The sequence below is a fragment of the Cetorhinus maximus genome, chromosome 8 (genome assembly GCF_964194155.1).
Source record: "Cetorhinus maximus chromosome 8, sCetMax3.hap1.1, whole genome shotgun sequence".
Lineage (NCBI taxonomy): Eukaryota > Metazoa > Chordata > Chondrichthyes > Lamniformes > Cetorhinidae > Cetorhinus > Cetorhinus maximus.
The window spans coordinates 89334670-89360289 of NC_135886.1; positions in this window are offsets into that span (position 1 = coordinate 89334670).

Genomic DNA, 25620 nt, shown 5'->3' on the forward strand with positions numbered 1-25620 from the left:
TAGCTGAGGGAGGGTGGTACGTGGTAATCAGCAGGAGTTTTCCTTGCCCATGTTCGACCTGACGCCATGAGACTTCATGGGGTCCAGAGCTGATGTTGAGGACTCCTAGGGCAACTCCCTCCCAACTGTATACCACTGTGCCGCTATCTCTGCTGGGTCTGTTCTGCCGGTGGGATAGGACATACCCAGGGATGGTGATGGTGGTGTCTGGGACATTATTTGTAAACTATGATTCCGTGAGGATGATTATATCAGGCTGTTGCTTGACTAGCCTGTGAAACAGCTCTCCCAATTTTGGCACTAGCCCCCAGATGTTAGTATGGAGGACTTTGCAGCGTCGACAGAGCTGCGATTGCTGTTGTTGTTTCCTGTGCCTAGGTCAGTGCCAGGTGGTTTCTGTAGCGGTTTGTTACAGCTGAGTGGTTTGCTAGGCCATTTCAGAGGGTGTTTAAGAGTCAACCACATTGCTTCTGTGTATGCCTCCTCTTTATGATCAGCTGTGCTGTTGTCCATCTGGTGTGACATCATGGTCCCTACCCCGACTTGTTGCAGATGTTGAAATGAAGTGCCTCAGGTCGATGTTGTCAGCTTCCACATCACCACTGTTTGTGTGTGTGTGTGTGTGTGCCCTCATATCATTTCCAACATCATTGATGCCTCAACCTTAATGTCAAGTCTGCTTGTGTGAGGAACCTCTTTCACAAGATTTATTCTTCATTCTTGCTGTTTAAGATTGAGGCTAAGGTGTTCACCTGTCTTGTCTGCATTATTGTAAGGTGAGGGTCTTGCATCCATTGAGACATGTGTAAATGCATGGAGAAGAGTCATAAACCCTGACACTCCATTTACTCACTGTCACCTGGCAAGATTTTTTATCAATGATACCTTACTCAGAGATCGTGTGCTATCCTGTCCACCTTGCGCATTGCCGACTCTCACAGTGCACATTTGCTAAACTCAGCGAGAAGTGTGAGCACCTATCCACATTTAAGTGCCGGAGCTCTGACCCTCAAAGACACTTCAGGTTGCTGATGCTCAACCCTCCAAACTTCTGCCTTTCTAACTTTGTAGTTGTCTGCATTGCGGCCACAAAGCTCTCGTCACAATGTGGGGATGCAGAGCTGAGCCACATGGTTTGAGTAGCCTCCCTCACCTATACCTTCACCAAGGTCATTGAGGATAAGTACAAATGGTCATGTGGTGCAATCGAAGGAGTTTTGGAGCATGTTCTGGAAGCGCACATGGTAGCTTTTGACACTTTTGTCCAACAGGATACAACCAGAATGTAATGAACCTGATGAGTTCTCTATTATTAAACAGGTGTTACTTTCACTGGTTCATGGTTCATGGTGTCTTTGCAATTTGCAGCTGGCAAGGGCCAGGGCTGGCCATGAGGGCAGACTGACTGTGTGAACCTTGTGATCCTCAGGTTGTCCAAATTCATGGAAAGGTCAGGATGAATATATACCTACATCCCTAACTGAGAGAGTCAATGTGATGGAGTAGAGGGTGGCACAAAGAACCACATGATGTCAAAATGCAGTTTGGCCTGCGAAACATCCCTGCTGCCTTGGCCCAAGCGTCACCTCTCAGTTAAACCATCGAGGTGACACAGAATGCGTTGTCTGTTTTCGCTCCTTTGAGGCGCTTTGTCAGACTGAAGGCATACGGCTACGTGTGCACTGAGGATGCTAGAGTAGCTCTTGCCTCTACTAGGCTGCCGTGATGACTGGGATGCTGCAGAGACACTGAAAGAGGCTGTGCCTTCTGGTGTGTGATGCCAGAATGCCCTCCACCAGGTTGGACCTTATCTTAATAAGGACACATGTTTCCGAGGCTTCGTCATCTTTCAAAGGACCTGGCAATGGTTCACAAAATGGGTGAGTGCTCACTCTCATATTGAAGTGCATGGTTGCAAGGAGAGCGTTAGCAATGCCAGCTTTCATGTGGGCCAATGAGAGAGGTAACTTGACCAAGAGGATGCAAACTACTCCTCCTCATCCTCCTCAGTTATCACCCTTTGTCAATGAGGAGCCAACCCTGGATTCTGTCTGGTCCCTGAAGATGTCAGGGATCTGCGATCTACTCAAGATGTATGAATCGTGGCAGCTTCCTGGGTATCTCACACACATCTGCATGATTTGTTTCCTGTGGTCACAGACGAGCTGAACATTGAGTGAGTGGAATCCTTTCCTGTTTATGTATTGGAGTGCTTGTTTCCAGGGAGCTTTGACATAAGTGCAGTCAATTGCACCCGGCACCTATGGGAATCTGGAAACCTCAGCAGAGCCCAGTGCTGGCTCTCTTGATAGCTGGCTAAGTGCACATTATTGTGGGCCTTCACAAAAATGGAGTCTGCCACCCCATGTATTCATTTGTGCATGGGAGCTTGAGAGATCCCCCAGAGGTCCCAATGAAGCCCTTGAAGGAGCCAGTCTTGTAGAAGTTCAGTGTGGTGGTGACTTTCAGAGGCACTGGCAATGGATGCCCACCCAGTCCCCATGGTGCCAATTCCTGGATTTTAAAAAAAAATATTTGTTCATGGGATGTGGGCGTCGTTGGCTAGGCCAACATTTATCACCCATCCCTTATCGCCCTTGTTTGGAGGGCATTTAAGAGTCAACCACATTGCTGTGGGTCTGGGTTCACATGTAGGCCAGACTAGGTAATGACAGAAGATTTCCTTCCCTAAAGGACATTAGTGAACCAAATGGGTTTTTACAACAATCGGCAATGGTTTCCTGGTCATCATCAGACTTTTAATTCCACATTTTTATTGAATTCAATTTCCACCATCAGCTGTTGTGGTATTCAAACCCAGGTCCCCAGAGTATTACCCTGGGTCTCTGGATTATTAGTCCAGTGACAATACCACTGTGCTATCATGTCCCTTCAACATGGCAAATGTGAGTCACCAGATCCCTGGACATGTGAAGGTGTGGGCGGCGCTGTCTCTTGTTCATCTGCAGATAAGACATGAGAAGCCTGTAGACCCTTAGTCCCAAGAGCCGGCTACGCACAAAGTTTCTGTGAGCCTCATCCTCTGTGTCCAGAGGGAGCCCTGCTGCCCCTTGCTCTTGAGGATTTAGTTCCTCCCTTTGGCGAGCCTGGCGCCGCAATCTCAATTGTCTCCGCCTTCTCTCATGCCTGTATGCGATAGTGTAGGCAGCATAAATCCAGCCTCCATCTTCTTAAAGTTCCCCTCTCTGTGGTATCAATGAGAAAAAATGAGTCAGCATGAGCCTCCAAAGCTCCACTTTCTGTATATTGGTAGTGTGTGACTGTGGTTCAGGGGCTTGGATCCAGTGACAACATTTACTTGACACTGAAATTCTGGCCAGCGCAAAGAATGTTTGATTGTTCACCTCCCCCTCTTCCCCCATCTCCCTCCCTTGACATGAGCGGCCGCTATGAGATTGGTTTAGCCAGGCGCTGGGATCCTCAATCACTGTTATATTATACTCCTTGTGATACTCATGAGGTCTAATGTCCATTAAGGAACTGTGATTAGTTGGGGTGGCTCTGATACTTCTTATCTGTGAGCCTGCCAGCACCAAGTCTGTGAGCTCCTGCTTTAAGGGGGCATCTGCATCTTGTCCATTCGCCAAAATGCTCTAGAGCTCATTATCACTGTGGGCATTTGACACGCTTGGAACAAGGGGCTAACGCAAGGAGTTCTATTAGTGCCATGATTCGTCATTAAACTCGCATGAATGCGCTTCATTGATTCATTCTCCTGATTCCCTACATTATCATTGAAAGGCTACTAACATTTCTCAGGTGTACATCTCTCCTCATTTGTCAATACACAATTCAGTTGGGTGTCCCTTTAATCAGCCCCCCAGTGCAGTGCACAGGCCCTCCAAATGGCCCCCAGAGCCCTCACGAGTTGAATTATTCCTCAGGTGAATTTTATGTTGCGCCATCACTTCAGGTTTCAAGATGGTGGTACTGAGGCCTCCCAACAGATAGCTTGAACCCTCTTTTGTATGTCTACAGTAATCCCTGCCATCACCCTGGGGATGCATTATGTTCAGGTTTCCCTTCCTCCAAGGATTCTCAAGGCTTCACCCCCAAATCCTCATGCATTTTTGATTGTAGAGGATATCAAGGAGAACCTCCTGAATGCATTGAGGCTGATGTGTCTAATACCCATTTGCCGATTAGCTCACTCCTTCTTGAGGTCAACTGCACAGCGAGCTTCTGAGCAATCCCCCAACCCCCATGAAACCCTTAAATGGCCCTATACTACCTTTGAACCATCTACAGGCTACCCTGTCTGTGAGTCTGCCGTCCACGGCCTATTATTGAAGCAGAAACCCCCCGGACTAAGGTGCCTGTTACAACAATCATGCCCGAAACACAACATGCTGGGCATGAACAGCACTTGACTGACATGCCCTCCCTGTCCCTGGTCTGGGTCAAGGACAGTCCTTGCAAGGTCAGTGATGTAAACTGAAGCACCTCTTCAACCTGCCATTTCCCATTCAGGCCCCAACTCGCTTATGTCATCTCTAAGACACTCTTCCCCTTTCTGGCCCGGAGGACGCTTTCAACCTGCACCCTAGTCACGTGTCGGAGTGTATCATTCCCCACTTTAATTCCTCACCCAGTGGAGGCCTTGCCCTGCTGCCCCTTCCCTTGCCTGTGAGCACTTTCACCCTTCCCCCAGTGAAGTCCTTGCCCTGTGGTTCCTTACACGTCGCCCCTGCCTTACTGCTGGGCTGGTTGGTAGGGCCTTGCCTTTGAAAGCCCCCTGAGAGTGATGTGGTGCTGCCTACGAAGCGTTGCATGGATTCTGTGGTGGCCCAAGTGCTGTGCAATGCAAGGTGAACAAACCATGAAGTCAGGACCTGAAGTGCAGGTCACCCAGGTACACATTACTTACATACGGCTGTGAAACACGTCACTCTAATTAGACAACTATTGATCCAGCATGGGAGTGATTCTGATGAGTAGCTATTATAATGAGTATTCATCATATTCAAATGTATTAAAATGACCTTCCTGACATGGCACAGCAGAAAATGTGTGCCACAATTGATGTCAGTTGTGGCAAATAGCAACCTGATTTCCCGCTGACATGAAACTGATTTTTTTTCACTCTCGCGATATTATCTGCTCCCACCCTCCATGATGCCCACCCAAGCTGGGAGCGGAAAATCCCAGCCTAATTCTTTGACCAAGCTTTTGGCCAGGTGCCTTAATATTGTCTTATATAACTTGGTGTCAAATTTTGTTTTATAGGGTTCCTGTGACGCACCTTGGGACATTGTATTATGTTAAAAACACTAGATAAATACAAGTTATTGTTTGTCATTACTGCACCATTATATATCAGAGGTGGGTGAGTAGGAAAGAAACTGGTCTTGTCTGTCCCCACAGTGTTTCGTTGATCAGATCTAACTTCAACTGCACAGGTATCTTTTTACGAACCCGAATCTTTACGTAATCCATTGGGCATACCTGGATAAAAACAAAAGTATTATAGTAAAACCAAAAGAAAAAACAAATATTACACTTAGTGTGCAGAGCGAGACAGGGTCATCCCACAAATTGTTCAATTGGTTAATCTAGTGCAGTTGAACCAAATATTTGGGATGGGTGTGTATGCGGCGGCAGCATCAGGCTGACTCCTATACCCTCAAATCACCTCCATCTATTATCCCCTGCTGTTTATGTTCCTCTGCCTCATACCAAGGGTGTAGTAAACACTTGATGCTACGCTAAAGTTGTTGGTAAAAATACTTCTCTTTTGACTATTTCCACTCACCTTACCCTCTGACCTTTATCCGCTTCTCTGTTCTTATTAAGCCACCTTCAGTCATATGCAGCTAACGTCATATACAGTACAAACCGAACCAATGCTGAGTGAACTTTCATGTTTTCCATTAAGTGCTGCTTATATACACTTAAGCCAAAAAAAAAAAGATGAAGTAGCTCAGTAACTTAACGCATGTTGCATCTGTTTAACTGAAAAATTATTTCAGGAGTGGAGGGGATGAAGGGTTCTCAAAATTCCCACATTTTTCATATCATCAACAAACATATGACTTTTGGACTTTTAAACTGCTGGGTTAAGTGTAAAACGCTGCAGACAGGAGGCTGGGCCCATGAAGGCCTGGGGCTGCACATGCCCGGGCTTATTGAGTACAGTGTGGATTGTTTTGCCTGAAACCAGACAACAAGAGGAGACAGAATACGCATTCGTCCCTTTAATACAATCAACCCAGAGAACGACTTCACCTCACACGAAACTGAAGCCCATCAAAATCTTGCATAAATAATCGCTCACAATCAATTCAATTATGTGAACCCATCAATACTCCACACATACAATGGCTTTCAGTTCAAAAACTAGTTACTAGGCAGGAAGACAATGATAAACATCATGCGAGCCCATTAAAAACAACGAGACATACAATCACCTAAGGAAGCCCACCAAAGTCAAACAAAGAACTAACCTTGATTTGGATTCCGATAATAAATTCGAAAGACAGTATAACTGGGCAGTCAGTTAAGAAGGAGGGAGAGAGAAACCAGCTAGCAGAAGGGAGAGGGAGGGAAACCAGCTAGCAGAAAGGTAAGCAGTTTTGAAAGCTGACCCAGGGTAGTGAGCAGTTGGGAGCGGTTGAAACAGAGCTTAAGCAAGAAGATCTGGAAGGTTGCAGCCCACAGGCGACATCACGGCGAGGGGCACGGGTTGGCAGGCTCAACCGAAGACAACAAGGCTGCAACCGCAGCCCTCCACGAAGATCGACAACCCACAACCGCGTCCTCCACTCAACTGAAGAACCTTCGCAGATTCCACAGACCAGGACCACGTGGGGACGGCAGGCCCCAGAGGACACAAAGAGCGCACCCCAAAACTGCAACCGGCTTACCTGGCTGGATTTCGAACTGTCAAGGAACCCTGGGTTGGTGAGCATGATCCCTGACCTCTCCTAGTTCAATTTAGTTAGGTTTTGGGGGTGGGACAAGTGTAAGGGGATTAGTAGTGTGATTTTCCCTCGTTATGCCGTGTGTTCCCCATTCTTAACTAAGTGTACTTGGTAAATCTGTATAATCTCAGTGTAATCCTAATGTTACAAGTTCATTTGTGACTTCAATAAACTCAGTTTTCTTGCACCAAAACCAGTTGTCTGCTGCACTTTGTCACAACCCCCAAATAAGTCTAAGGTCTAGAACCCAGGGAGTGGGAGCGATTCGAACCGCTCAGACGTCAGAGGTGAAACTGACTCACACCACCACCCCCTACAGGGAAAGGTTGTATCGGCTCCAGTAATATTAAATCATAAATGGCTAACCAGTAGTTGGCAGGCTTATCACTTCTTATTGTCAAGGAAAGTTAACCAGGACTACAGCCTTTGCCAGCAATGGCCTGCTACCTTGGCTTGAAAGTAATGGGGGGATTTTCCTTGCGATAATGGGATAGTTCTTATCATTTGCTGATCTTAGTGCAGAGTAATCAACAGGGCACATATCTGAAATTTGGAAGTGATGATCAGTGTGTTCAATTTTTGAACTGTATGATTTTACAAGCATTCTGAATCACAAAATATACCCAATGTGTTGTTTCCCATGTTTCTGTCATTGCTTATAAGCAATCATTTCATAGTTTAATCACTGACATATTGGTCAAAAGGCTGAAGACAGAAATACTTCCAGTTATAACCTCAAGACCTTTTGCACCAAACATGTGCACTCAGCCAATTCTAGAAGAGCATGTTGTCATTGGTGTGTAAGCACATCCCTGGAATTATGAGACTACCCTTATTCTTTCAGCCCTTCTGCTGATGAATAAACACCTACTGTATAAGAACATAAGAAATAGGAGTAGGAGTAGACCATATGGCTCCTCAAACCTTCTACACTATTCAATGCGATCTTAGCTGATCTTTTCCCTCAAACGCACTTTCCCATCAACTTCCCCGAGAGACCAAAAATCTGTGTATCTCAACCTTGAATATACTCGATGATTCACAAGCCTCTGGCATAGAGAATTCCAAAGGTTCATGCTTATCTGAGTGAAGAAATTTCTTCCACCTGTAGTATAAAGGGTTAGATACCAGAGTACAACTACATCTGTCTACTGCCCAAGTACCATGCCTCGAGTCCATGGATAGAAGGGCCATCTCACAACATTTTGGAGAAGTAGAGGCATTGATGGACAAACACATTGGTGTTATTGGAGGAGCCACCGAGTGAAGAACACCTTGATAGCAGCTCGTAACAAATTGACGTAAGGAGGCAGCACAATAGAAAGAGATAACGATGACTGTACCTGGTGAGCAGTCTCTGCCACTACACTGCCCACTTGACTGCCTCGAGGGCCGGCAGAAAGGCCAGCAGTGTGAGTTATGGAAATGCTACTTTTTCCGTACCAAGCAGTTTCAGGACTTCACCCTGAAGAGTAAAAATATCAAGTCAGTTCCCTCCTTTATGCTGTAGGTCCAGTAGCAGACAACGTTTTTCTGAGGCAGGGTGTGGAGGAGTCCACTGCGGATGTTGAGACCATACTCAAAGCCTTTGACACTTATTTTAGCTTGAAGCGAAATTTAGTAATTGACGAGTATGTTTTAACCAGAGGTTGCAATGACCTGGAGAATTGATTGAATTATTTCTGACCGGCCTATATCACTTAACTAGTTTTTGCGGATATGGAGCATTGAAGGGTGCGCTAATTCATGGTTGCATAGTTGTGGGTATCCAAGATGAAAAACTCTCAGACTTTCTACAGACCATAGATGACCTTACTTTGGATCAAGCGGTCCGGTATGCGAGGCAGACAGAGCTTAGGGAATTTAATCGGGCTATAATTCGGCAGGACCCCGAGGCTTCACATGCCTCTGTTGACTGGGTAGGCCTATGGGCAGTGGCCCCATCCTCAAGGAAGCCCTCCAAGCCAGGAGAAAGGGCCAGAAACTCCACAATGGCAGCCATTTTGAGATGTGGTGCAAAAACCCAGCATAGATGTCAGGACAGCCCAGCAGGGGGCACAGAATGCTTCCAGTGCAGCAAAACTAGACATTTAAAGCATTCTGCCGATCCAACAATTTTAATCAAAGTAGAAAACAAGAAAGTATTTATGGAACATGCTCCATTCAAGAAATAGGAAATCACGATAAAGACAAAATTAGAGGGTTCATTGGGGAAGTTGATTGTCTTAGTCCAGACTATTGGCCAGTTAAAGTGCAAGCTCAAAGCTGCCATTAACATATTAGCACATGACCTTGATTGGCTTCAGAAAATGAACCTTCATCCATCAGATCAAATGAAATGGTCCAGGCAGCTTAAATCTTCCACTGAAATGCAAGATTATTGCTTATCGATTATCTTTGCTACAAGGGGTGACAGATCATTGATTCTCTCTAGTTCTCACAATCAATGCACATACTTATTGAGTGGCAATGTTGGCATAATTCTAGGAATCGTAGAAAAACCAGATGATGCCCACCATTTAAACGGCTCACTGTCTTTCATGCAATGATCTTCAAACTTATATTTAGAACCAGATCTACAAACCCCAGAAGCTGAGGAAGTTTATATAATTAGCAGCAAGTTCCTTTCTTTGTTTCATAGAGACGTCATGCACTAGATCCCGGGCACAGATTGAAGTTATGAGTCTCTCAGTTCTTCGCGAAATAAGGCCAGAGGTAGTAGATACCTAAGACACTGCAGCAGACAATGACCACCCCCATGAAGACCTGCTGGAACTGAATTAGTTATTCTTCGAAGAAAGCAATGAGAAAGAAGCCCTTGTAGAGCTGAATGATCTGTTGGAGGTTGAAGTCCTAGAGGATGATTCATCTTTCCATTTGACATGAAGTTTATGTTGTCTCTTTGAAGGAGTCGGCCCTGGTGGCTGAACAGCATTCAGATCTTTGTTCCACTGAACCTGCCATTGTATTGCCTAGTCTATCTCTTGTTCCCCACAGAGAGTCTTCCAGAGAGGATGCATTGCCTGAGTCCATTTCAGAGTCCATACTGCCACAGTGATGGATGAAAGTCAATTGACACCCATAATTCAGCCCCAGGTGAAAATATTCTTCCCTCCAGAGCTGGATTCAGCATAAGGTGGAGGTGGTGGTGTAGTGTAGTGGAGTGGTATTGCCATTGGACTGGTAATCCAAAGACCCAAGGCAATGTTCTGGGGACCCAGGTTCAAATCCCACCATGAATTTGAATTCAATAAAAATCTGGAATTTAAAATTTAATGATGACCATGAATCAATTGTCATGAAAACCTATTTGGTTCACTAATCCCCTTTAGGGAAGGAAATCTGCGGCCCTCACCTGGCCTGGTCTGGCCTACATGTGACTCCAGATCCACAGTATTGTGTTTGATGCTGAAATGGCTGAGCAAGCCACTCAGTTGTATCAAGCCAATAAAAAGGAATGAAACTGGATGGACCACATGGCATCGACCTAGGCACCAGAAACAACAAAAGCAAACCCAATCCTGCAAAATCCACCTTACGAACATCTGGGGGCTTGGGAGAGCTTTCTCATAGACTAGTTAAGCAACAGATTGACATAGTCATACTCACTGGAACCACATTTTACAGATCATGCTCCAGACACCATCATCATAATCCCCGGGTGATGGCGGCACCATGGTATACAATTGGGAGGAGGGAGTTGCCTTGGGAGTCCTCAACATTGACTCCAGCCCAAGAAGTCTCATGTCATCAGGTCAAACGTGGGCAAGGATACTTCCTGTTGATTACCACGCACCATACCACCACCATCTTTCAAACCCCTTCAGTGCTTCTCCATGTTGAATACCACTTGGAGGAAGCACTGAGGGTGGCAAGGGCGCAGAATATACTCTGGATGGGATGGGGAGGGCTTCAATGTCCATCACCAAGAGTGGCTCTAAAGCACCCCCACAGGCCGATCTGGCCGAGTCCTAAAGGACATAGCTGCTATACTGGGTCTGAGGCAGGTTGTGAGGAAACCAATAAAAGGGAAAAACAGACTTAACTTCATCCTCACCAACCTGCCCGCCAGCCCACAGTTTTTGTGGAGATGAAGTTCTATCTTCACATTGAGGATACTCTCCATTGTGTTGTGTGGCATTACCACTGTTCTAAATGGGATAGATTTCAAACAGATCTAGCAACTCAACACTGGGCATCCATGAGGTGCTGTGGGCCATCAGCAGCGGCAGAATTGTACTCAACCACAATCTGTCACCCCATGGCCCGGCATATCAATTGTACCATAAACACCAAGCCAGGGGATCAACCCTGGTTCAATGAAGAGTGCAGGAGGACATGTCAGGAGCAGCACCAGGCATGCCTAAAAAAATGAGTTGTCAACCTGGTGAAGCAATAACACAGGACTACTTGTGTGCCAAACAGTGCAATCAGCAAGTGATAGACAGAGCTAAGCAATTCCACAACCAACAGATCAGTCCTAAGATCTGCAGTCCTGCCATATCCAGTTGTGAATGGTGATAACAATTAAACACCTCACTGGAGGTGGAGAATCCACAAATATCCCCATCCTCAGTGATGGAAGAGCCCAGCACATCTGTACAAAAGATAAAGCTAAAGTATTCGCAACAATCTTCAGCCAGAAGTGCTGAGTAGATGATCTATCTTGGCCTTCTCCGCAGATCCCCAGCATCACAGATGCCAGTCTTCAGCCAATTCGATTCACTCCATGTGGTATCAAGAAACAACTGAAGGCACTGGATACTTCAAAAGCTATGGGCCCTGACAATATTCCAGCAATAGTACTGAAGACTTGCGCTCCAGAACTTGCCACATCCCTAGCCAAGCTGTTCCAGTATAGCTCCAATATTAGTTACTTGAAAAACCTTTTGCTTTTGTTTTGTTTGCACTTCAGTCCCACCTCCTGATCTACGGGCACCCAGTGCTGAGTGGGGGGGCAGGGAGGGAGGAGGACCTCCTCATGAACCTGCTCCTGGACCTGGCCAAGTTGGCCATTAACAGGTTCAGGCAGCGGGCAATCGAGGGGGTAATCGGGCCCAACTGTCTGCCCCTCTTCTGCGGCTACGTTTGCGGCCTGGCGTCCCTGGAGAGGGGGCATGCGGTGTCCGCTGGAACCATCGAGGCCTTCCATGCTCAGTGGGCACTGCGGGGACTGGGGTGTTTTATTGACACCTATGATCACATTTTGGTTTAATGTTTGTAAGTTTCCTTTAAATTTTGTCTTTTGTTTTTGCAGTTTCTCTTTAAGGGACTGCCTTTTATTGTGCCCCCTGATTTGTTAATTTAGTTTATTTGGTTTTGTCTTGAAAGAGTTACAGCTACAACATGGCATCTACCCGGCAATGCAGAAAATTGCCCAGGTATGTCCTGTACACAAAAAGGACTAATCCAACCCAGCCAATTACCGCCCCATCAGTCTAATCTCGATCATCAGTATAGTGATGGAAGGGGTCATCAGCAGTGCTATCAAGCTGCATTTGCTTAGCCATAACCTGCTCACTGGTATCAGCTCCACCTGTGTCACCCAGCCTCTGACCTCATTACAGCCTTTCAAACATAGAAAAGAGCTGAATTCCAAAGGTGAGGTGAAAATGACTGTCCTTTACATCAAGGCAGCATTTGACTTAGTGTGGCATCAAGGAGTCCTAGAAAACTGGAATCCATGAGAATCAAGGGGAAACTCTCCACTGGTTGGAGTCATGTCTAGCACAAAGGAAGATCGTTGTGGTTATTGGAGGTCAATCACCTCAGTTCCAGGACATCGCTGCAGGAGTTCCTCAGGGCAGTGTCCTAGGCTCAACCATCTTCAGCTGCTTCATCAATGACCTCCCTTCCATCATAAGGTCAGAAGTTCGCTGATGATTGCACAGTGTTCAGTACCATTCACGACTCCTCAGGTACTGAAGCAGTCCATGTCCAAATGCAACAAGACCTGGACAATATCGGGGCTTGGGCTGACAAAGTGGCAAGTAATATTTGCGCCACACACATGCCAGGCAATGACTATCTCCAACAAGAGAGAATCTAACCATCGCCCCTTGATATTCAATGGTATTACCATCGCTGAATCCTCCACTATCAACATCCTGGGGGTTACCATTGACCAGAAACTGAATTGGACCAGCCATATAAATACTGCGGCTACAAGAACAGGCCAGAGGCTAGGAATCCTGCAGTAAGTAGAAACAATAGACAGCAATAGAAAACAATATAGAAACAATGTGCCAGGTATGGGGAAAAGGCAGGGCAATGGCACTAGGTCATAATGCTCATTTGGAGAGCCGGTGCAGACACAATGGGCCAAATGACCTCCGTCTGTGCTGTTAAAATTCTGTGATTATGTGATTCTGAGTAACTCACCTCCTGACTCCCAAAGCCTATCCACCATCTACAAGGCACAAACCAGGAGCGTGATGGAATACTCTCCATTTACCTTGATGAGTGCAGCTCCAAAAACACTCAAAAGTTTGACACCAACCAGGATAAAGTAGCCCGCTTGTTTGTCACCCCTTCCACAAACATTCACTCCCACCACCACCAATGAATAGTGGCAGCAGTGTGTACCATCTACAAGATGCACTGCAGAAACTCACTGAGGCTCCTTAGGCAACACCTTCCAACCTGAGACTACTACCATCTAGAAGGACAAGGGCAGCAGATAAATAGGAACACCACCACCTGGAAATTCCCCTCTAAGCCACTCACCATCCTGACTTGGAAATATTTTGCCGTTCCTGCACTGTCGCTGGGTCAATATCCTGGAACTCCCTCCCTAACAGCACTGTGGATGTATCTACAGCACATGGACTGCAGCGGTTCAGGGAGGCAATTCACCACCACCTTCTCAAGGGAAATTAGGGATTGGGCAATAAATGTTGGTGTTGCCAGCGACACCCACATCCCATAAAAGAATGTTTAAAAAGTAGCTGTGTCAGAATCTTTAGCACTTCTGAAGCTGCAGAATCCTGTCCAGCAATCTCATCCCTGAATTGGTTTTCTACAGGAAATTTGTCTCTTTGCAGAAGTTGAGGCTGTCTTGTCTCCATATTCTCACCAATTCTTCCCATTGCCCAGTGTGCTGCAGCCTCATACAGAGAGATATATGGCTCTCTTACCACTGCCTACAGAAGGTAGTCAGTCCTCCTGAAAGATTATTGGGAAATCATCTCTTCACCTTTTCCTGAAAGGCTTACTGGCATTTGATCTTTTTTTCTTCGGCGTCTAAACCCATTGAAATCTTGGACCTTCAATATCTTTTCAGACCTTGATGCTGCAGAGAATGTTGCAGCTGGTCATAGCTAGTCTGCTAGGATCCGGGAAAGAGAGAGCAGCAGAGGACAAAAGACTATGGTTCACCATGCAGGAATGTGGGGGAGCTCATACTTGGCTTGAAAAGACTAGATTTTTGAAGATTTGAAATGAGGTTGGAAGATTCACCTAGCCTGTGTTAGAGGGACAATCTTCAAGAAGAACCCTCATCATGGAAGTAAATTCTGGGATTAAAAGTTACCAAACTGGGAAAGGAAAGGAATAGAAGTAAACCCTCAGGAGATAAGAAACACTTTGGACTAGTTTCAGGAGAACTGAATGTCTACCCAAGGGATAATGTAACGTATAATTGTGAAGTGGGGTTTTTGGTTGTGTTAGAAGTAAAAGGGAAAAGTTCTATTTGATGGTTTAAAGTACAAGTTACTTACGCAAAGGGTGTTTTGTCAATGTTGCTCCTAGTTTGCTTATTATAGTAAAAGTCTTAAAATGTGGAATCTTGTTGTGTCACATTTTCAGCTATAAACTGGAAGTTTAAATTTCCTTTTAAAAGTTAATGGTCTGTATGGAGGTTCTAACAATAGATTAACAGTGGATTAACTCTATTTTGCAAAATATGGTCAGCTTTGATCAATCTTGCATGTTTATTCTTGACCCTAGGCCCCATTTAAGGATCACTTTCAAAGCTGTCACTTTATTCAATTTATTAGGCTGCTTTCTCAAATTCCTTGAGAACTCTCAATTTTTTAGTTGCATTTCAAGTGAATTTTTTTGAGGTTCGAGTATTTTGAAAAGTACCAAGTGAAATAATGTATTTACTATAATAATGTAACAAATTATAGGGAGAGGTGGTGGTGTAGTGGTAATGTCACTAGATTAGTAATCCAGGGGCCTAGGCTGGTGCTCAGAGGACACAGGTTTTCAAATCCCATAGTGGCAGCTGGTGGAATTTAAATTCAATTCATAAAATCTGGAATTGGAAGCTACTCTCAGTAATGGTGACCATGACAACTATTATCGATTGTTGTAAAAATTCATTAGGAAAGGAAATGTGCCATCCTTCTCCAGTCTGGCTTACATCTGTCTCTGCACCCACAGCAGTCTGGTTGACTCTTAACTGCCCTCTGAAATGTCTAGCAAACCACTCAGTTTAAGCGCAACCAGGGATGGGCAACTCATGCTGGCCTTGCCAGTGACATCCAAATCCCATGAAAGAATTTTTAAAAAACTATTTGAAGTGCACAAGATCCCTCCTTTTGATGATTTTTTTGCACAAAATTGTAAATCATGTACCTCTTGAATCACATTTTACAGCATTTAGAGTTTGGAAAATTATTTTATTTCACTTGTGCCTTATTGGAAATTGTGCTGTTAAAAAAAAAGTGGTGGTTTAGTTTGAATTGTTCATTATTTAATTTGCATTAGAATAGTTTATGTTAACTATCTTACTAAATTAACAAATAAAACAGTCGGCCTCTGATGGTTTACCAAGCTGCATGTTCACAGTATTGTGTTGTTCTACTCAAATAACCCTAACGGCTACAGAAAAGATTAACCTGTCATTTGTTATCTTCTCAAAATGAAGCTCTACCTTTTGCAGAAAAAAAATCTATTCCATGTTATTATCCGCTTCAGATGTTTCCTTGCAGATTGAGTACATTCGTGACAGCTAACTGAAATCACAAAGCTATGGAAATGCTGTAAAATATTAACTTTCAAAAAATCACTTCTAGTTTTGGAAACATAAAATAAATCTTCAAAGAGCATTATTAGTCCATCAACCAGCATAATACTTGGGCAACCTATGTGAGAAATTTAACTCTCTACATATTCCAATGTCAGATATTGGGTATAAAAATCATCATTGGAAATGCAGTCAAGTGTATCTTTCCTATTGCATATTTAATGGTGACCTTATTGTATTTAGTTGCAGCAATGCCTTTGAATAAAGACTTTCTCTACAAACTGGATCTCCACTGAAGTTGACAAATCATTGCTTCCGGACTCATTTAGGCTCAGAATTCACTTGTACTGCAAGTCTCCTCTAAAATCAATTTGATAATGCAACTGGAATATAAATCTGAAGTGACATGGGATGCCATTTTAAACACTTTAGACAATGGATATGTTAATGTTGATGTTCTTGGGTGTACTCATACAAGGAACACAGTGGTTAGCATGCAGATACAGCATGCAATTAGGAAGGATAATGGCACGTTGGCCTTTTTGCAAGTACAAAAATAAAGAAGTCTTGCTACAGTTGTATTGGGTTTTGGTGAGAACACACCTGGATGACTGTATACCAATTTTGCCTCCATATCAAAGAAAGAATATATTTATATTAGATGCAGTACAGCTAGATCCAGTTCACTAGAATGGCATGAGAGGGTTATGATAAGAAGCTGAGTAAATTGGGCCGATAATCTCTGGAGTTCAGAAGAATGAGAGGTGATCCCATTGGAACACACAAAATCCTGAAGGGGTAGACACTGAGAAATTGTTTCCCCTGGCTGGGGACTCTAGAACACAGAGGGTGGAATCACCCCAGATTTGCACTAAGCGCGGTAGTAGGTGGGTAAACTGACGTTTTACCTGTCGGCCGCAATGGCAGCTTTTCATGCCCTATCGCCCCAAACCTGCCGCATTAATTATGCATTCCTGGGAAACACGCTGTTTCCATGGCAGGCAGGCTCTCATTTGTCCACCATGCCATCACCCTGCCGCTTCATCAGGCCAGGCATCATATTTAAAGTCCAGCCGCGTGTATACCTCTCAGTACTTCCAGCCCACGACTGCTGGAAAGAAGACATGGCCCCAAAAGGCAATAAGACAGCAGCGCCCAAATTCAATGCCGCATCCCTCGAGTGCCTTTTGGGCGCAGTGGAGTCTCACCATGCTGTCCTCCACCCCCATTCTGGCAGCAGGATGGGTATGAAGCTCACTAATCCAGCTTGGGAGGCGGTGGCAGTGATGGTCAGAGCCAATGCCCTTCAAAAGAGGACAGCTACCCAGTGCCGCAAGAGGATGAATGATCTCCTCTGTTCACCCTTCTCATCACTCCCAACTCACACAATCACAAACCTATCACACATCCACAGGGCCCTCACTCACTGCTGGTTCAAGGGGCATCACCATTCATTCTCTCATACATGCATTCATTATCCTTATCCTGTCCATGGGACCACTCACCACCCACACATGCCAGGCATACTTATCATCTGGCCCGGCAGGTATCCTGCTTACACTCTCTCCATCTCTATTCATGCAGGACAAGCTGGCACACAACAAAAGGGAGAGGTGGCAGGCCGGTGGAGGAATGCCTGAAATCAAGGTCCTCAAGGAATTTGAGAGGAAAACCATCCAGCTGGCAGGCAAGGACCTGGACCAGTCCTGTGCTGACAGTGTGGTCGGTGGTGCTCTACCAAATGAGGATCCAGCAGTGCAATATCCATCAGACAACCATGCTGTGAGTGATGTGTCCTGTTTCAAGTCTAATTACCTCCCTTTGCTTTCTCAGACACATCTGCCAAACAGCCGACAGAACCCATGACCCAGCGCCTCTAGTCAAGCCCTAAATAAACCTCTGGACAGGAATCTAGAGGCACCCTCCTTGAAGTCCCATCACAGCGTCCACCCACACCCTCCACCAGTGCAGAGACACAACCTCGGTGGGACCTAGCCTTATAATAGCCTCAGGATCAGAATCTAGTGAGCACTTTGCACTGTCTGATCTGTAGCAGGCGGCGGCAGGGACTTCTTCGGTTTCTGGCTCTCGGAGGATTGCTGGAGGACAGAAGTTTGCTGAGTCCGAATCAGATGATGAGCCTCTGGACTCAGATATGCCACAGTTGCTGGAGCTGCAAAGTTAAGCTTGGGAACATCAGGAAGGGATGTCCACTGCACTCCTCAGATTGCAAGGCACAATGGTGGAGTCCGTCCGCCTTCAGACTGATGTGATAGCGCCGGCATGCCAACGCACTGAGGTCAACACTGATAGATGGTGGCCACCATAGCAACCTTGGTCTAGGATGTCGCTCCTGCACTGCTGCTTGGGCTCAACTCCATTGCTGACGCCTTATTTGGCCTCCAACAATGTGCATGCGAGAGGGGTGTGGGGCAACTCGATCTCACTCCAGCTACCCCTTCTCCTCAAGGAGTCAGCCAGGGGCCCTTGGGCACCCATAGGTAGGGAGATCAGAAGGCATACCCCACAAGGGCCATCCATCCAGATGACTCTGGGAGTGTCTGGCCCATCTGAATCCCTCTTTTTGTGACCTCAGCAGCTCCAAATACACTGGCCAAGGAAGATGACATTGCAACACAGAAGGACCAGGGCCCTCCAGACAGGGCGTAGCAGGCTGTCAACCTCCAGTCAGCAGGCTGCCTCCACCTCTGCTATGGATGTCTGGGGAGCACCAAGAACTAGTGGCAGGGCTAGGACAGTTAAGGAGAATTAGTTGCACAGCCTGGGCACAGGTGTTAGTCACTTGTACATACTGTTCACTATTGTCAATGAATTCCCAAAAATGTCTCCCTGCCTATGGCCCCTTGTTCTGATGAGCAGTGTTCGTATCACTCAGATGTGAAACCTTTTTGCAAACGATAAAGGCAAGTGTTTCAGTACAGGGCCTCTTCCCTGTGCTTTGTGCAGCCTTCAGATCAAAGTGATGGACCGGCCTTACAATCCGTGGACACATTACTGATGACCGCACCTCGATGGTGCTCATTATTGCTGCCAGAATGCTGTGGCCATGCGTCACAGAGTAACATCAGCACCTTTAATGTGGGGCTGGCCCTCATCTCTTCAGCATCTGTGACCGCTGATGCTGTGCTCCTGGAGGGCTCAGGTGTTGAAGGCGGACAAAGGATCAGATGCTTTCAAAGTTTCATGGCTGCGTCTTTATTATATGACCCTGATCACAGACTACAAGCGAGCTGCCCTCAGCCAGACAGGAGTCAAACATTCTCAGAGGCTATGTGAAGATCTATGGAGTGTCCTCACTGCATGTCATCATCGTCCTCCTGCAATCCAACGGCTCTTAGGGCCTCCACTGCATCTCCATGACAGGAGCATTAATACAGAGCGTATGTTTGTTGCCATAAGCCAGACTGGAGTCAAACATTCATAGATGCAATGTGAGTATCTGTGGCATCTCCTCACTGCATGTTGTCATCATCCTCCACAAATCTAGCAGCTATGAGCTCTCCCGAGTGCACCTGCCTCATCTGGCCAGTGCAATGGCCTCATCCCAGTCATCATTGCCTTTGAGGACCTCCTCATTCCCACTGGTCTTCTCCTCATCAGAGGACACCTCCAGCTCCTCCATCTTCTCCTCAGCCAACTCCTCTCCCTATTGCACTGCCAGGTTGTAAATGGCGCAGCAGACAACGACAATGTGTGGCACCCTCTGCGGACTATATTGCAGAGCTCCACCAGACCGGTCCAGGCCCCGGAACCACATCTTCAGCATCCCAATGGTTTTCTGCACCAAGTTGTGGGCTGCAGCATGGACCTCATTATATCTTTGCTCTGCTGCAGTCTGAGACCGCCACACGGGTGTCATCATCCTCTGCGGCTAGCACTTGTCCCTGAAGAGCCAACCCTGCAACTTCTGTGGACTCTCAAGGACTTCAGGGATCTGTGACTGACTGAGAATGTAGGAGTCATGCACACTCCCTGGAAACTGTGCGCAAGCCTGAAACATGCGTTTGTGGTGGTTGCATACCAGCTGCACATTCAGCTAACAGAATGCCTTGTGGTTGACACAGTTGACTGCATGTTGCGATGGAGATCTGAGCACCATGTGAGTGCGGTCGATTGCACCCTGCAGCTGTGGGAAACCTGAGATCTGGGTGAATCCAATCGCTCTTGCATCCTGGCGGTCCTGGTCCCGGGTAAAATGCACAAAGTTGTGTGCCCTCGCAAAGATGGCATTCGTGACCTCATGGATGCATTTGTAGGTGGAGGCTTGTGGAGCCCAAAAAGGAACCACTGGCGTAGAAATTAATCACCTTTGTCACTTTCACGGCCACTGGCAGTGGATGCCCCCCACATCCCCATGGCACCAAATCTGCAATTGCTGGCAGATGCAACCAACCAGTTCCCTAGACATGCACAGCCTTTGGCGACACTGGTTCCCGGTCATCAGCTGGAATGTAAGGCGGCTTCTTTAGACCCTGGGTCTAGCTAGGCACCAACCAGTGACGGCTCGCTGCAGTCTTAGCGTCATGTGTGGGAGCCCCAGCCCCCTTCTACCAGAGGGTACTGCTCCTTCCTCTGCACAGCCAGGCACCTCAGTCACTCTCTTCTCCATTGTCATTGCTCTCTGTATGCCATGGGGCATACAGCTAGGTCATCAGGCTCAATGATCCTGATGTACTCCTCTTGCAGGATGAAAGAGAGAGACACATGGGTTACCATGGGTATACTAAGAGCCTGTCCTGGTTAAGGATGAAGGCCCTTAATGCATCCTGGAGAATGCTGGCCACCACTTGGATGGCCAGAGTTTAGTGCACTGCATTGCTGCCGGAGACCCTACACATCTCTGCCCCACCCCACCCGACTGATTGGCAGCAGCTTTGCCCATTGAACTGCATGCTGTGCTCTCAGCTCAGGTGCAGGCATTCTCCTAACCCACACTGCAAGGCTGCACTATCAGCTTGAACCACGGGGGAGACTGGTCCAAACCAGGATGATGACTTTACAAGGGGCTGTGAGAACCTCCAGCAGTGTGCTCCATGGCCAGTTTTAGTGAAGGGATTCTACAACATGTCCAGTCATCCAACTGTTCTGCAGTCCACTAAAATGCTCATTTCTTTGCAGTCTGTGCCCAAGGGGTGAACATTTCTGTAGCACTTGGTGCACTTTGATGCCTCTGCGTTGCTTGAGTGGGCAGATGAGCCAGAAGCCCCACTCCAATCATAGCAATGTGGCTGTGCCTGAACTGTTTCAGCTGCAGAGGACTGGTCACTTTAGACAAGGTTTCCCTGATCCGTGGCCGCTTCACAACAACGTGAAACCGATTTTTGATCTTCTCGCCATATTGTCCTCTCATGCTACCGAACATGCCCGACGCCAATGGGCACAAAAAGTCCCGGCCAGAGTCTCAGGATAAGGGATTGATTATTTAGGACTGAGATGGTGTTCTATCTGTGGACACTAGGCATGGTACTTGGTTAGTAGACAGACTATGGTCATACTCTGATTTCTGCTTAACATTTGTTTATTAGTATTACATTTATACAGGTTACAAAGCAGGCTCCTTTGCATGATTCCAACCTCTCTCTCAAGAGGCTAACACATGCTTCTAAAGAAGAGTCATATGGATTCGAAATGTTAATTATGTTTCTCTCTCCACCGATGCTGCCAGGCCTGCTGAGTTTTTCCAGTGTTTTCTTTTTTCATTTCAGATTTCCAGCATCCACAGTATTTTGCTTTTATCTGCCCATTTCTGGGTTTAACACAGATGGGACAAGGGGTTGGAAGGGCAGATAGGAGGCAAGTTGTCAAATTAAAATGTTACTGAGGCTGTGAGCCTCTGATTTAAAGTGCTTCACATGATTTACAGTGGACAGTTGGGTTTCCCAGATCTTGGGAAACATGGCAATTGAAGGGATATAAGGATAGCTTCAAGAAGAAGGTATGTACCTTTACAACAATGCTTGTGGGCCAGGAGGAGCAGAAGTGTTTCTGCCTGTCCCCAACCCCGTCAAGCTACCCCTCTGATTAGACAACCCTGCCCCCACTGTCTCATACAAAGACACTGGGGCCAGGGATTGGATACCCAATTCCCCTGGGATTGGGGAATGGATTCCCCAGAAATTCCCTTCCCTGGAGCCATGTAATAGGGATGAGCCCATACCCCTCTAAATCTAACACACTCCCTCTCCCACCCACACCACCCATTCCATTTCCCCCTGCCCCCCATACCTGCACACAATACAGTCGCGGTTTGGCAATTAAATGGACCTGCTCCTTTAGCCTGCTCCAAAATCCTCCCTGCCTGATTATAAGCCAAGCCTGTTAATCAGGATGAATTCCAGGCTGAAAACCTACCAATAACAAAAGACATACATTGAGGAATCAAAATCCCACAGCATGTTGAAAAAACCCAGTGTTCTGGGGTTTCCCTTCCAAAATTCCACTGTGCACCCCAACCCATTCCCCACAAATGTAACCTGCCCCTGCTAATGTTCAGGCTGACATCTTTGTATTACAGTACAAAATCTGGCTAGTTAGCCAGGCAGATAGGTTTTCTTGTTAATTTGACAGCTGCTTTATTCTCTCACCTACAACTTTTTTGATCAGGTCTTGAGTATATTCATTGCAAAGCCATGGTCATCCTCACAGTACTGAAAAGACTTCCTTGAATGCTACTGAGATGTCATAACATGGTTGTATGAAAGATTGATAGACAGAATCTACTTCAAATAATGTTCAGCATATGCAATTAAAGGTAAACAATTGTAAAATCAACTGCTAGCCATTTCTGTTTAACTGTATACAAACATCAGTTACTTATTTAATTTTTCTGTTGAAAATTTGCTAAGGGTAATGGCATTTTGCAAATTCATGCCTTTTTAATGTTAGTAAACCGTTTTTAAAAAAGGCTACATATAGTAACACAATAAATCCTGACTGGATATTTTCCCTGTCAATCACAGCTAAACATCGCAATACAGTAAGTATCTGGGATTGGTTTTATGCACATAATTTGTGTTATGTAACTCTCCTCTATTCATTATATTTTGCTGGGAAAATAATCCTGCTTTTGACACTGCTGTAGTTTCGGTCATGAGTTCCATTTTGTGTAATGCTGAGAGACTCTTTAAATAGATTCACTTTGCTGTAAAATGATACTATTTGCTACAAGTCCTGCTCTAAGTCCTGTTTTACCTCCAACTCGTTGACTAACATGGCGGCAGCAGTATTCACTCTTATAAAAAACACATTGTGAAAGCAATGCTGCAAGAAGGATGCGTGTCCTGCACTTTTACTCTGAAGTTTTTTGCAAAGTTACTGCACCATTTTTCCTTATTTATCTCCATTACCTTATGCGGATATGCAGCGTGTGGTTTGTTTTGTGTTATCTCTTCCTGCACCTCTAATAAATTGTAGAATGTAGGGTAATAGGTTAGATGATCAGAAAATGATTTTTAAACAAATCTTTAATCAAAGATCACATTACATTTCATAACCAATCTGATTTATCCTAAAAATGTCAGTAGCAGTAAATATGTGGCAAATGTGCTTTAAGGGTCATTCCTGTATTGCGCAGAAATGGAGCAGGATTGTATGTTGTTCTGATTCAGTCAGCTTGAGCCCTTAAACTTTTTTTATCAATGGTATTTTGTTATGCACTATTGCTTTGACTAACTAAATGTAAAATGTAAGTTTGAGACAAATACCGTGAAATTATGGCTAATGTAGAAATAACAGTGTTACCAGAGATGGGATGATTACTATTTGAATAACCGATGTATGTCTGACAATATGACCTAAGTGATCAGGCTCTCGATGCCTAGCCTGACAAGATGGAAACATTCACCCAATGATATTCAATATGTGATGAGCTAGTTAGAATTGGAGTGTCTGAAGGGTAAACATGTCAATACAATGCAGGACCTGTCAGAGCAACAACGATTTCCTCTCTGTGTGAGACACCAAACAGATGATATCAACAACAAAAAATGTGCAGGCGGCACAGTTCATCTTTACACTTTGATTAAGAATGCTCTGGCCCATAAATTTATGTTGACAAACTACAGTGGTAGCACCTGAACCTAACTGGGCACAAGACCTGCACACTGTTTCATTGATTTAGCAAGTTATGATTGTTACAGGATCATTGCTAACTGACTGAGTTAACTACTTTCTAAAATAATGGCCGAGGACCTGCTGGATACATGTTAAGAGTGTGATTTCAGTGTAAAAGCTCCAGGAAGTAGGGGTGTAAATGAGTTGCACGATTAGGTAAACTGCATCTTAAGCCTCAAAGAGCTCTCCCCCTTGGTGCCCCATTAGCTGGAATAGCTACCCCATTGATGGAAGCCTGTAGGTCCACATCCTTAGAGCTCATGGCCCTAATGTTTGGCTCTTGGCTTTTGGGGAGAAGGAATCAATCAATGGCATTGTGTTCAGGCAATGGAGTTAAAGCTCCATGGTATGCAGAAGAATCCTGCCTGCTGGGTCTCCTGTGACTTTTGTGTTATCCCCATCCCACTCCTGACAGATTAGGTCAGTAAAATTTCAGCCCCTGGTGTCCGCTCCCACCTCTCTCTAGTGCCATGTTGTTAGTCTGAGGGGGTAAATCATTGACTCTGCCGCAAACCAGGTCCCTGATCCAGCATTCATGAGCCATAGACCAATCAATATTCCTGAAAATTGTGGTACAACTATCACAACAACAACAATCATTTGCGTTTATATAGCATCTTTGGTATAGTTAAAATTCCTGCTTCACAGGCACACCATCAAACAAATAAAAGGAAAATAATCCAGATGCTTGAAATTTGAAATAAAAATAGTGCATCTGCAAGATGCACTGAAGCAACTCACAAACCCATGACCTTTACCACCTAAAGGGACAAAAGCAGAAGGTGCATGGGAACACCACCTGCAAGTTCCCCATCAAGCCACACACCATTCTGACTTGAAAATACACAGAAAGTCTGGCAGCATTTGTGGAGAGAGAAACAGAGTTAACATTCTGAATATGGTCTGTGTATTCTGAAGAGGAATCATATTCAACTTGAAACTTTAACTCTGTTCCTTTCTCCAGAGATGCTGTCAGACCTGCTGAGAATTTCCAACGCTTACAGTTTTTATTGCTATCAAACAAAAGTTGGTTCACTGAGTCACCTAAGGAGATATTGGAACAGGTCAATGACCTTCAATTAGAAGTGGGATGTTCGCTGGTGATTGCACAATGTTCAGCACCATTCGCAACTCCTCAGATACTGAAGCAGTCCGTGTCCATATGCAGCAAGACCTGGACAACATTCCAAGTGGCAAGTAACATTTGTGCTATACAAGTGTGAGCCAATGGCCAACTCCAAAAAGAGAATCTAACCATCTCCCCTTGACATTCAATCGCATTACCATCACTGAATCCCTTGCTGTCAACATTCTGGGAGCTAACAATGGCTGGAAACTGAACTGGACCTCCAGCCATATAAATACTGTGACTACAAAAGCAGGTCAGAGGCTAGGAATCCTGCGATGAGTAACTCACCTTCTGATTCCCCAAAGCCTGTCCACCATCTACAAGGCACAAGTCAGGAATGTGATGGAATACTCTCCACTTTCCTGGATGAATGCAACTCCAACAACACTCAAGAAGCTCGACACCATCCAAGACAAAATAGCCCGCTTGACTGGCACCCCATCCAC